The 13,545-nt window shown below is 55.5% G+C and overlaps 1 protein-coding gene across 6 annotated transcripts in view; it reads left to right on the top strand.

Moving 5' to 3' along the window:
- The window catches only part of PRKAG2 (protein kinase AMP-activated non-catalytic subunit gamma 2), a 256,749-nt gene that overhangs the window by 146,177 nt on the left and 97,027 nt on the right, over positions 1 to 13,545 (top strand). The window lies entirely within an intron of this gene.

Raw genomic sequence — 13,545 nt, 5'->3', positions numbered from 1 at the left:
GCTTCTCAGATAGCGCATCGGAAACTTGGCCGCGGGAAGGCAAGGAATGTCTGACATCTCCCTGGACTCCCTCCCGCTGCAGGCCTGGTGACCCACGCAGGGTCCTGTGACCGTGGCCCGGCATCGCACACACAGAATCTTCGGACCAAGCGGGGGTGTCATGCTTGCACGCGCGCGCGCTCTCTCTCTCTCTCTCTCTCTCAAAAATAAATAAACATTAAAAAAAAAAAAAAGGAATAAATCCCTACAGCTGCTACAACATGGATAAACCTTGAGGACATCATGCTGAGTGACGTAAGCCAGTCACAAAAGGAGAAACACCGGGTGACCCCATGTGCGTGAGGTCCCGGGAGGGGTCAGAGTCATAGACACAGAAAGTGGCAGGGTGGGGGGCTGGGGGTGGGGGGGATGGGGGTTAGTGTTTAGTAGGGATGGAGCTTCAGTTTGGGACGACGGAAAGTTCTGGAGACGGGTGGTGCTGATGGTTGCACAACGGTGTGAACGTATTTAATGCCACATGATCACTTAAAAATAGTTAAGATGGCGAATTTGATGTTCTTTGCATTTTACAATACAAATAAATTTTTAAAAATGGTTCTGATGAATAAGGTAGCTTATTCGCCAAGTTTTACTAACCTGTTTCTCGGATATTCATAACTATTCGTGTGCTTAGCACGGAGGTCCTTAAAAAACAGCAAAGTCCTTATTTTACCGTAATGTTCTAGAATGGAGAAAGCCCCGGTGGTGACACAGTTGTACAGAACCTTCCACGGTCTGTGGGCTCAGGCCGATGCCAGGAGCCCCGTGGAGACGATGACCACTCACCGACGTGTCCAAGGCCATGGCTGCGGCTCTGGGCACCACTCAGCTGTGCCTGTCCAGAGGCCGCGAACGTGAGGCTTGGTGAGCCTGACCGCCAGGCCTCCCTCGGCCCCCTTCTCCCCTCACACTCTCTGGGAACTCTCCTCCCTTCCTCCACAGTGACCTTTGAACTCCCCTCACCTGCTCCCCTTCCCAAGGGGCCAGGAGGGCACAGGCTGGCCAGCTCGGGGGCTCCCAGAGCCCAGACCTCACTCCTTTCCCCTGCACAGCAGTGGTCACTCCATCCTGTCTCCCAAAATAATCTTCCGGCCAGAGGGAGGGGGGATTGTAGCTGCTGTTTTTAATGGAACAGTCTTACATCACACTGCCAAGGCCCCACTTCTACGGTAATGTTTAGGAGTCGGCCTCCCGGCCCTACCTGTGTGTGCATCCCAGCCCTACCCATGTCTGTCACACCCCTACCCATATCTACGTCACACCCCTACCCAGGTCTGCATTCCAGCCCCACCCGTGTCTGCATCGCACCCCTACCCTGTCTGCATCACAGCACAGCCCTGTCCTACCCATCTTTCCCTCAAGGCCCAGGGGAAATGACATTAGTCCAGGCTGCATAGACAGCCCCCCTCAAAATCACGTTAGAGATCTTTTTTTTTAACAGTCAAGTTTACTGACACGTAGTTTACGTACAGTAAAATTCACCCCTCTTAAGCGCGCAGTTCTGTGAGTCTTGACAAATATATGTAATTGAATACTCAACACCACCACTGAGATATAGAACAGTTCTGTCACCCCCCAAAATTCCCTCGTGCCCCTCTATGGTCAACTTCTTCCCACATCCCCAACCCCCGGCAACCTATAATTTTCCTGTCCCCTATAATTTTGCTTTTTCCCCTATAATTTCTATTTAGATGGTGAAATTTAGCGTATAGCCTTCTTTCACTTAGCAAAATGCGTCAGAGATGCGTCCCTGATGCTTTATATCTCAATGGTCCTTTCCTTTTTATTACTGAGGAATGTTCCACCGTTTGGATGCACCAGCTCGTTTATTAATTCACCAGTTGAAGGACTTTGGGGATTGTTTCCGGCTTGAGGCAACTATGAGCAAAACCACTATAAGCATTTGCATCCCAGTTTCGTATGAACACGAGTTTTTACTTCTTCTAGAGTGGCCTTGTGGGGCTCTATGGTATATGTACATGTGACTTCGTGAGCAACCGTCCAACTGTTTTCCAAACCGACTGCACTATTTTGCATTCCCACCAGCAGTGCATGGGAGTTCCCGTGGCTCCACATCCTTGCCAACACTTTGTATTGTCGGTTTTAGAAAGAATAGTAGGTCATCTCGTGGTGCTCAGCGACATCTCGTTGCTATAATGTGCTTATCCCTAATGACTGACGGTTAATGATGCCAAGTGTCTTTCAGCACGCTTATTTGTCATCTGTATGCCTTCTTTGGGGAAGTATCTGTCTTAACCTTAGCCTTCTGTTCACTTTTTTTTATAGAACCATTTGTTCTCTTGTTATTGGGTTTCGAGAGTTCTTTATATATTCTGGATACAAATTCTTTAGCACATATGATTTGCAAATACTTTCTCCCTGTCGCTTACCTTGTCTCATTTTCCTAACAGTATCTTTTGAAGGGCTTACGTTTTATTTATTTATTTTTTAATGTTTATTTTTTGAGAGAGAGAGAGAGAGACAGAACACAAGTGGGGGGAGGGGGAGAGAGAGAGGGAGACACAGAAGCTGAAGCAGGATCCAGGCTCCAGGCTGTCAGCACAGAGCCCGACGCGGGGCTCGAACCCACGGACCGCAAGATCGTGACCTGAGCCAAAGTCCAACGCTTAGCAGACTGAGCCGCCCAGGCACCCCGAAGAGCTTACGTTTTAGATTTTAATGAAATCCAACTCATCCAAGTGTTCTTTTATGAACTGTGCTCATCGGGCGTTTTGTGGAACTAAGGTGTGCCACGTAGCCCTATGAGTACGTACGGAGTAGGGATTGTGTACCGAGCCGGGGGAACGATGGTAAATAAAATTCACTACCGATCATGCTTAGTGGAGGAGACAGGATATGTAAAGGAGTAATGACAGTGTACTATAATTTGTGATGGTGGAATGTGCAAGGTGCATAAACAGGGGGAGGCTGGGTCACCAGAGAGACTGGTTGAGTAGGTCAGGTATTTGGAAGGGGTCAAGGGACCTTCCAAACCCCAAAGTCCTATACATAGGAGGCTGGCTTCTCCTACCCATAAAACAGGCTTGGGCACTTGTGGTCGATGTAAGTCAGACACTGGAAGGTGAGGGATTCTGGGATCCCCAGAAAGAGTGCTTTTCCTCATTCCCTCCGGTCGCCTTGTTACCTCTCTACTAAACACAAAGAAAAACCGAGGGATGATGCCGTCAGCTTTGCTCATGGCCCTAAACTCCCAGAACTGCTGTCGTATCGTTGTTGGATTGTTGAAGGCAGAGGCAAATCCCAGGCCTGAGGTTCTGGATTGCCTCTAAAAGGACACAGCCGAGGGGCGCCTGGGTGGCTCAGTCAGTTAAGCGTCCCACTTTGGCTCAGGTCATGATCTTGCACTTGGTGAGTTCGAGCCCCGCGTCGAACTCTGTGCTGACAGCTCGGAGCCTGGAGCCTGCTTTGGATTCTGTGTTTCCCCCTCTCTCTGCCCCTCCCCTGCTCACGCTCTGTCTCTCTCTCTCTCTGAAAAATAAATAAAACTTTTAAAGAAGAAGGAGACGCCGAAACGTGTTTTCAGCGTGAGATGCTTAACTCCCTTCTCTCTGCGGCTTTCCTTCCTCCCCTCTTCCCCCTTCACGGGGAATCTACCCATTCTTCCCTGGGAGCGGATACCCAGTGTGGCCCACGGTCCCTTTCTTCATGAGCTGAATGAGGAGAGTCCAGAGCGGCACCATAGAAACCAGCACCGGCCCCAGAGGCAGCCTGGATGCCTTCCCGGCCTGAGGCCTCCCTGGCCTCGCGCACGCCCGTCCGGTCTCACTGGCACCTCACACCCAGAGGGCCCGGCGTGTGGTGTCAGGTGATATGTTGAGTCAACAGACCCACAGGAGAGCCCCGGTCGGAGTCCCGTGGCAGCCGGCTGCAGCCAGCACCCCAGGGAGGGAATGCCCACAGCTGGCTGCTGGCCACCACCTGGCCTGCCCGGAGACCCAGCGGGCAGGCAACAGCCGGGCCGGAGTCGCTCACCGACAGACGGTCTCCCGGCCCCCAGCCTCTGCCTCCCCGTCCCGCTTTGCTGAACGTGGCCTCCAAAGCCGAGGTCTGGAAAGCGTGCTCCCGAGGCCCGAATGCCATCACGCCTGGTAGAACAGAGTGTCTTAGACATCTGGAAACCACCCGAGACGTCCCTCAGGGAGGGGACAGTGGCTCAGAGCACTTTCTAGATACCCACATCCCCTTGTCGCTGCTATTGGGTCCAGAGCGTGGAGGCGGTGGGGGGGGATCTGGGAGCGCCCTCGAGGGTAAGGTTAAACAGCCCGGGGAAACTCCGAGGTGGGGCTTTGAGCATAGCTGGCAGGGGCACATGTCACCAGCAGCCTGAGCCCACGGTCTGTGGGAGGGAGGAGCTCTCATCAGGGGTACCGCTTCGATTCAAAAGGCCCAAACTGTGGGGTGCCCGGGGGGCTGGGTCAGCTCAGCATCCGACTCTTGATTTCAGCTCAGGTTATGCCCTCGCGGTTATGCCCCATGAGCTCGAGCCCCGCGTTGGGCTCTGCGCTGACAGCCTGCATGGGATTCTGTCTCCCTCTCTCTCTCTGCCCCTCCCCCGCTTGCCCTCTCTCTCAAAATAAGAAACGTTTTTTTTTAAGAGGCCCAAATCATGGAAAGTGTAGGAAAAACTCAAGGTAAAGATTCTGATTCTCAGAGCCCGCTCTGGAAGCTTCCACGTGCCGGGGTCCTGGTTAGGCGTGGTCACTGGCTTCCCCTGATTTGGTTATCCACGCTGATTTTCCACCCAATCTTCTGGCTCCCTCTTCTCCCCGTGAGGGTCCCTCAGCGGACATAGCTACTGGTTGCTTTCGGGGCCTGGGGGCCTCGACCCTCCCTGTGCTCCCAAATCAGCAGAGTTCTGCCGGATCTGCTGTTTTACATCATGGTGACACCGCGCACCCGGGACAGTCTGGCTTTGCCGGAACAATTGGCCGGAACCACACTGCAGTAAACAGGCATCTCGGAGAAATGGAGGTTAGAAAGACTCATCTGAACTTGCGCGGAAATCTAGTCCTGACCTAAGAGCGCATCTGAGCAGGGCAGGGTGGGGGGGGGGGGCTCCTGCCCAGAAATATTCCAGCCCCACCTCTGGCCAATGCCAGACAGCCTTCCCCCTGCCCACTGGGCACCTGGCGACTCCGTGGCTCTCTTACTGAATTAGTGTTCTTCTCCTGTGTGCTCTCGGGAAGTGACGGTCACGGTACCGACCCAGGAAGGAACCTCAGCTCCTCCTGCCCCACATCCAATATGTCCTGGCCACGGCTTGTCGCTATGCACTCCTTCTGTGCAGCCTGCCAGAGGGATGGGGGCGGCTGGTGGACACGGAAGGAAGAGCCTGGGGCCGGCCAGTGAGAGCCCGCGTGCAGCATTGTGGGTCCCGGGGGTACTCTTGGGTCTCACCCTCCCACCTCTGACCCCGCGCGCCTGCTGTCCTCCTGGGTGAACACCTGCTCTTTCCTCTCGCCGACACAGATGGTCTCCTCCCTGGGACTCCGTGGGTGCGAAGCCGGTGTCCGAAAGCTCTCACAGCCCCGGGCTGGGGGTCTAGAGACCCAAGTGATGGCTCTGCGTGGTCCGGCTTCCGACCTAGCTGCTGCCCTCGGGCCTGACACTTCGCCTCTCAGGGCCTGCGTTTCCTCCACTGTACGATGAGGCCATGGGATGTTTGTCTGCTGAGGTCCCTCACCGCCGATTCCCCCTGGCTGGGATTCTTTTGGTGGGGACTATCCTGATTCTGTCACATGCAGCCCAATCAGTCTACACAGTATCAAACACCTGTTGCTTTCACGATTCCACAAAGATCGTCGGCAGAAGGGACCCGCGTAGCTATTGCCCCTTCGTTGGCAAATCCTTAGCGACTTGCTTTTCAGAATCTGTTTTAGATGGGAAGTGGATTGTTCTAGAATCTCTCCCTCTTGCAAAGCGACTGAGGAATTTTTTTTCTCTCTTCCTTTCCCCAAGGATTGACTTTTAGCTTCAACATCAAAAGGCACCTATGCTTTGCTAAAGTAGCAAGGGTTATATTTTGGGTTCACGAAGCAGACCTCAGACCTGCAGATGAGTGTGAAGAGGGCACAGCTCTTTTTCTTTTCTTTTTTTTTTTTAATTTTTTTAATGTTTATTTTTGAGAGAGAGAGAGAGACAGAGTGTGAGTGGAGGAGGGACAGAGACAGAAGGGACAAAGAATCCGAAGCAGGCTCCAGGCTCTGAGCTGTCAGCACAGAGCCCGACGTGGGACTTGAACTCACGAACCGCGAGATCATGACCTGAGCCGAGGTCGGACGCTCGACCGACTGAGCCACCCAGGCACCCCTGAGGGCACAGCTCTTCTAAAGGCCAGGGCAACACCACAGGCTGTAGGGACCACACTGTAGGGACTGATCTAGAGTCAGTCCCCGTTTTCATTTTGTGTCCTTTTCCAGTTTACCTATGCAACTATCAACATGCTTGAGTCCACTCCATTACCTAATACCTAGGTCCAGACCCCTATTGGGTGTGCACAGCCGTGTAAAACTAGTTTTTCCTGGATTCCTTCTAGGAGAATAAGAACCTCAGAAAATGTCCTAAAAGAATTTTGTGTTTTCTTTAGAGAAAGAATTTTTCACCCACTGGATTACCATAACGCTTTGATTCCCAAATGACTCTAGACAGCCTCCAACATATTTTGAATAGTTTCAATGATAAAAGATTGCAAAACAGATTCTTGGAGTCTATAAGCAAAACTTGCAGCCTAAAACCTGACTTCCAGTCGACATGTGAATTGAGAGTAAAGTCAAGGATGGCCAGGGCCAAAGCCCGTTGGTTTGTAAGGAGATCCTAGGCCAGTCCTGAGACGAGAGTCCGGAAACTTTACCCCTAAGAGAGACAGGGGGACCCGGCTGGGGTGGGTGAGGTGGGGAGGATCTCAGGAAAGGGTCTTTTAGGAAATGAGTGATTCTGGAACATTTGGAGCAAGAGCTGAAAAGGGGAAGGGCCCTGGGAGCACTGTCCAGTGGCTGAAGGAACACCTGGTGACCAGAGATGAGGCATAATTCAGGGTCATCTGCATGAGACTGCCGTGGACAGTGGGAAGAATGGTTTCCCTCAAGAGACCAGGCAGGGGGCTTGGGACTCAGAAGAGAACTCCCCCTCTTGAAGAAGAGAGCTATGAGAGAGAGAGACTGAGAGAGCTGAGGCCCTGGATCTACATGGCCACAAAGAATGGGAAAAACTTCTTCTAGAAGTTTCTTACCTACAGAATGAGGAGTCTATATTCAATTAATGGTTCAGAACTTGTCTGGCCACTGAACCACCTGGGGAACTTTAGAAAACCCAGATTCGCGGGGCGCCTGGGTGGCTCAGTCGGTTAAGCATGTGACTTCGGCCCAGGTCCTGATCTTGCGGTTCATGACTTTGAGCCCCGCATCGGGCTCTGCACTGACAGCGTGGAGCCTGGAGCCTGTTTCGGATTCTGTGTCTCCCTCTCCCCCCGCCCTTTCCCCACTCGCACGCGCTCTCTCTCAAAAATGAATAGACGTTAAAAAATGATAATTTTTTTAAAAACTGCATATAAGCAAGTCTCCCATCCGATGCATGTTGAATATTTGCTCTTCTCCTGGGACAGCGGTCAGCGAGGACGTTTAAGATCAGGAACAAGATGAATTTTCTCCTCTCTCTCGTTATTCAGACCGTGCGCTGCCCAAGGGCAGGGGGAAGGGGGCACATGTGCACGCGCCCAGCACGCAGCCATCTGGTCTACCTGGTTTATGTTTCCCGACACGAGGGCTTGATTTGCTCAAGGGCCTTGATTGGCACAAGGGCCTCCTCCTTCCTCCCCGCATTGCTGTCCTTCCGCAGACCCCTGCCGTCTCGCTCCCAGGGGCACCGCTGTTCTGTCTCCCCCGCCGCCTCTCTAGACGTAGCTCATGCCAGTACGGCCTGGCCCTGTGAAGTCACCAGCCCATGGCTCCCTGGTGTCTGGAGCCACTCGCCTGATGTCTTGCGTGGCTGCCAGGAGCCATTTCTGTTGGCTCAGTGTCCCTATTCACTTATCCTGGCTGCCGCCCCAGGAAAATCAAAGGCATTGTTCGCTCTCGGAGGCCGACAGCAGCTCTAAACAAAGTCCTTAAGCAGCAGAAGAAAGAAGGAAAGCCTTCTCAGAAGAGCACAACGGGGGAAACCTATCTGTGCCCTGGGTACCGTGGCCACAGCCCGGTCTTGTCTGGGCCCTTCGGAAAGTCGCCTGATCGGGGGCAGATGTGTTTTATTTTCCGAGGTGCGGGCCCGGCTCCCTCCTGGTGTCTCCGCCGGGCTTTCCTGCCCTTTCTCCGAGCCCCTCCTGGGTTAGTGTCACACGCTTTTCACTCCAGGGCTCACCACGGGGCGTGCCTGGTTTGGGCTTCGTTGTGGTGTCGCCCCAGTTTCCCCAAGCGGGTCTCAAAGGTGGGAGTCGTCTGCTTCACGGGAACCTGCCCCCTCCTCCGCGCCTGCACGGGCCTGGCCCCCCGGCAGCCGGCTGGGTAGACCGTGGCCTTCCTGAACGATCGCGCTCTGGCAGTTTGCCCTGTGATTGGGAGAGACGTTGGTCGATTTCCAGAATACTGGGGGATTGTGGCAGCACGGCCCCACTCTCCTCTTTGTTGATAAAGTGTGACACCGGTCGACAAAAGAGGGACAAGTTTAGGACTCCCTCACTGCCGATTCCCCCTGACTAGGATTCTTTCGGTGAGGACTGTCCTGATTCTGTCGCGTGCGGCTGGATTCGTCTATGCAGAACCGCCCCACCTTCCTTCGTAGGATGCCCCCTCCCTGCCCGGGTGAAAAGCAGAGAAGCGACTAGAAGTCTCCTCTCTCTACCCGCCTCGTACGTCTCCGCTCTTGCCGGCTGGGGCAGAGGAGAAACACGTTTGGACGAGGCCCGCCCTTGCCTATGCCAGGCCACCCCGCGGGAGGAATCCCGCAGAGCCCCAAGCCCACTCTCCTCCGGGACCCCCTTCCCTCCCACCGCCTCTCACTTCTCTGCCACACCCAGTGCTTTCTAAGCTTTCCTGCCTGCCGGCCTGTGAAGCCCCACTTTCCGGAAGGGTCGTTCTCTCCCCGCGCCCCCCTCCCCCCAGAGTCCAGAGCATCCTTCTGTCTTCGGCAGCAAGACCACCCACTCTGAGAGGAGGCCAGGTGGCCAGGTGGAAGGATCCTTTGAACTTGGAAAGATTTCGGCGAGAGGGGCTGTCTTGGGGGGGCACGGAGAATCACGCCGTTCCCCCAGAAACCAGTCGTTCCCGCCACCAGATGGGAAGCCCACCCATCGTCTCCTCACTGCAGACAGTGCAGCAAGGTTGTGTCTAGGGCTGTGTGTCTTCGCCGTCCTTCCTGCCCTCGGTCAGCATGGGCTTAGGACCCTTCCAGGACTCACGTGGGGACGGCCCACAGAGGCCGAGCCACAGGAGAAGCGGGAGCCGCCATTCGTGCTCTCAAGAGCCCTCTTAGGTGGCAAGCTGCTCGGTCTTGTTCTCTTTAATTATTCACACGTAGGAAGGAACATTCTAGATGCAAAGAGCTCGCAAGGAGTTCTACCAGCTATGACTGTCCCTTCCGTCATGGTGACGGGGCTTGATCCCTGAAGAATGTTGTAAATGGGAGAGCTTCTTGCAGACCGAGAGAGAGAGAGAGAGAGAGAGAGAGAGAGAGAGAGAGAGCCCAGTCCCGCCCTCGGAGTGCTTTCATGTAGGTGGGGACACAGACTTCCCCTCAGGGCTGGTGGGGGCGGCTGGGATCAGGGCAGGGGGCAGGAGACGCTTACATTCGGTGTTAGCCAGCCTCTTGGCTCAAATGCAGAATTGGGGCTGGAGAAAGTAATTTTCTGAATAGAGGGCACATCCACGTGATACGAAAGTTGTAAAATGACAAAGGGTGCACTACGACAGTGTTTTCTGCCAGCCGTTCCCGCCTCCAGGGCTTTCACAGCCTTCCCCAGACACTCCACACACGCGGACAGATACGTATATACATTCCCATCCCCTTTTCTGGGACTAGAAATGGTTTCATTCTCTACGGATGGCTCTGGGGTTTGCCTTTTCACTTGCCGCCGCGTCTCGGAGGTAAGGATGACGAAGCTTGTCGTGCCCCGTCGGGGAGCCATGGCCATCCCTGTGGATATGCGGTCATCGCGTTAGCCTCTTCCCGCCCATGAGCACCTGCGTCTCCAATCTCTGCTTTTACTTTATTTTATTTTGTTGTATTGTATTGTATTGTATTTTAATTTTTAATTTTTGCGTAATTTTGTTTGTTTGTTTACGTATTTATTTTTAGAGGGAGAGAGAGGGAATCTTAAGCAGGGTCTACACTGTGTGGATCCTGGCCCGGGGCTTGATCCCAAGACCCTGGGATCGTGACCTGAGCCGCAATCGAGAGTCTGATGCTCAAGGGACTGAGCCGCCCAGGCGGCCCTCCGGTCCCTGCTTTCCAAAGCACCACTGTATGGGGCGCGCCTGGGTGGCTCGGTCGGTTAAGCGGCCGACTTCGGCTCAGGTCACGATCTCACGGTCCGTGAGTTCGAGCCCCACGTCGGGCTCTGTGCTGACAGGTCGGAGCCTGGAACCTGTTTCGGATTCTGCGTCTCCCTCTCTCTCTGCCCCTCCCCTGCTCATGCTCTGTCTGTCTCTCTCTGTCAAAAATAAATAAGCATTTAAAAAAATAATAAAAAAATAAAAGCACCACTGTAACGAATGACCCCACACGCTCGCCGTTTAGCAATTCTGCCCCTACGTCTGTGGAAGGAAATCCCAGAAGCAGACTGCTGGGCCAAGGAGCATGTGCATGTGTAGCTTTGCTAGATGTTTTGCCAAAGCACCTCCACAGAGGTACACGATTTGTCCGTGCCTCTGAACACTCCTCTGTAGGTGTGGTTTGAGCCAGTATGAGCCTGATCTGGGAGGAAAGTCACAGGCAAGTTGGAGGGGCTGGTCTGGATTGTGCCCTGTGTTCGGACAGACACGGGTGCTTCGACACCGAGGGGTGCTGGGCGTCGCTGGGCCTGTCCCTCCTTGACGCGGAAAGCCAAGACCCCTATAGGGGGAGGGCCTCTCACAGGCTGTTAGAACGTGGTTGGTGGCCCCGGCCTGGAGTCCCAACGGCCCCCCCCGTCCCTCTCCGCGCCCCTGTTGGGTCTCCAGCACTCGGCCTCGGAAAGCACCGGGGCGGGGCGGGGCGGGGGGGGGGGGTGCCTCTGTGTCCAGCGGCCGGGGGAGCATTGGGAGCGCAGAACACAGAATTCCCTGCTCGACGGTGCCGTGGGAACTGGCCTGTTCTGGGCCACGCTGTGACGGGCCGGGCTGGCGGGCCAGCTGAGGACTCTCGCTGGAAGAGCCAGGGAAGGATGCGCCACCAGCCCGGGGAGGCGGGGCTCCACAAAGCAGCCCCCTCCGCTGCTCCCCAGCGGAGCCCTCTGATGACCCAGGCGCGCCCCCTGGAGCCCCCTGGCCGGCATCCTCGTCCCTCGCCGCTCTGCGGGCATCGCCGGGGAGCGTTGGCGCCGTGACGCTAGAGAAGACCTGGGCCAGGCGGCCCCTCTCTCCCACTGCCTGCCGGACCCTTCCGTCTCCCCCTGCCCCCCACCAGCTGGAGACCCCCCAGATCCCCCGTGCTTCGTCCTCTCTCCCCTTCCTCCCCCACCCCCAGCCCCGCCTCGCAGCAAGCCTGGCTTCTCAAGGCCTCTGGGGGAAAGCTTTTGTTTTTAAGAGTCGGGGGCTGTCCTGTTGGAGGCCTTTTTGTGCCTTAAGTTGAGACCCACAAACCCGTGGGTGCTAGAGTGTTCTGTCTCCTGCTGTCACCTGCCTCCCAGGGGTCCGCCTGGAGCGGGCCTTCCCATTCGCGATGGCTTCGCGGGAAGAGCGGCTCCCTAGAAGACGACGCTCCTCCTTCGACAGATTCCTTCCGAAATGCCCACCAGGGACCTACGTGCCCCCCACACTCTCTGGGCTCGGGGAGGCAGAGAAGACGCGAGCTGAGCTGGAGCCTTAGGCCCTTCGTGCTCTCTTGTCCCGCCTTGCCTGCTGGGGCGAGAGTCTTCCAGGAACCTTCCTTCCCCTCACCAGGCCGGCGCTGGCTGCTGTGGGGACCCAGCAGTGTGGCCCAGAGCCCCTGCCCCACAGACAAAGGGCGGCTTCTGTTGGGGACAGAAGACTGACACGGTTTCACACTTGGCTTTAGCGTGAAATATCTTCTCGTTCCCTGGTCACGTGCTGCACAGATACGACGTGCTCCTGGGTCCGGGGGAGCGAGAAGCCACAGGCCGTGGCGTCAGGAAAAGGAGGTCGGTTGAACTGACTCCTGAGGAGTGGGAGGCCCCTCCGGGGAGCGAGGACGGAAGCAGAGAAGGGAGCACACGTGTCTCTGTGTGAAACAGGGGTCTGGAACGCGGGACACGGCAGGTAACCCTCGGGCTCCGTCTCCCGACATCCTTGCTTTGTCTTGCGTGGCTTAACGTTTGGACTAAAGCCAAGGTGTCAGCAGGGCCGTGCTCCCTCTGAGACCCTGGGTAGCGTTCTCTGGTGCCTCTTTTAGCTTCTGGTCACCGAGGGCGCTTGGTGTTCCTTGGCCTAGAGATGCATCATTTCGGTCTCTGCCTCTCTCATCACCTGGCTTCTCTGAGTGTGTGTCCATTTCTATGGCTTCTCCTCTTACAAGGACACCGGTCCCGTCGGGTTAAGAGCCCAGCCTACTCCAGCGTGACCTCATTGTAACCTGATGGCATCTGCAAAGACCCTCTTTCCAAATAAGGTCACATTCACAAGTGCCGGGGGTTCAGACTTCCACACAGCTATTTGGGGGACACGCATAGCCCCAACGATGATTTATGGCATGGTCAGCTAGACGGGAGTGATGGCCGCCCGCCCGAAGCAGGCCCCTGGATTGCACACACCCTGTTGAAGTGGACAGTCTCCCCGCAATTCTTTGCCACGCCCCCCCCCCCCCCCCCACTCCACATCTGCTTCCCGCTCGTCCCTATCCGTGTGACTTTTCACTTTGTCGCTTTGCGAGGCCCCTTCCCAGGCCTGCCCCTCCTCCCGCGTCCCCTCAGCATTCACCCTCGTGGCCAACTCTCGCCTCCACAAACTCACGGTGGCAAGATTTAGGTTGCGCATTTGGACGGTCATCGCACGTTTCGTCTGGTTCTTAGTCGTCACGTGACCTTCTGCAACGTCGGCCTTTGTCTCTGTGGCCTACTTTATGAACCTCCCTACCCTGGTTCCACTCCGTGTGCTCTGGCCACACGCTCTGCAGGGGAGGAGTACGTTGATAAAGGGGCACCTGGGTGGTTCAGTCGGTTGAGCGTCCGACTTCGACTCGTGGGTTCGAGCCCCGCATCGGGGCTCTGTGCTGACAGCTCGAGGCCCAGAGCCTGCTTCGGAGTCTGTGTCTCCCTCTCTCTCTGCCCCTCCCCTGCTCACCTCTGTCTCTCTCTCTGTCTCTCAAAACTAATCATTAAAAAAAAAATACGTTGATACGAGC

This window comes from Panthera pardus, unplaced genomic scaffold (assembly GCF_024362965.1).
Source record: "Panthera pardus isolate Hobbes unplaced genomic scaffold, ASM2436296v1 HiC_scaffold_9, whole genome shotgun sequence".
NCBI classification, from domain to species: domain Eukaryota; kingdom Metazoa; phylum Chordata; class Mammalia; order Carnivora; family Felidae; genus Panthera; species Panthera pardus.
This window is presented reverse-complemented; position numbering and strand designations above follow the sequence as displayed.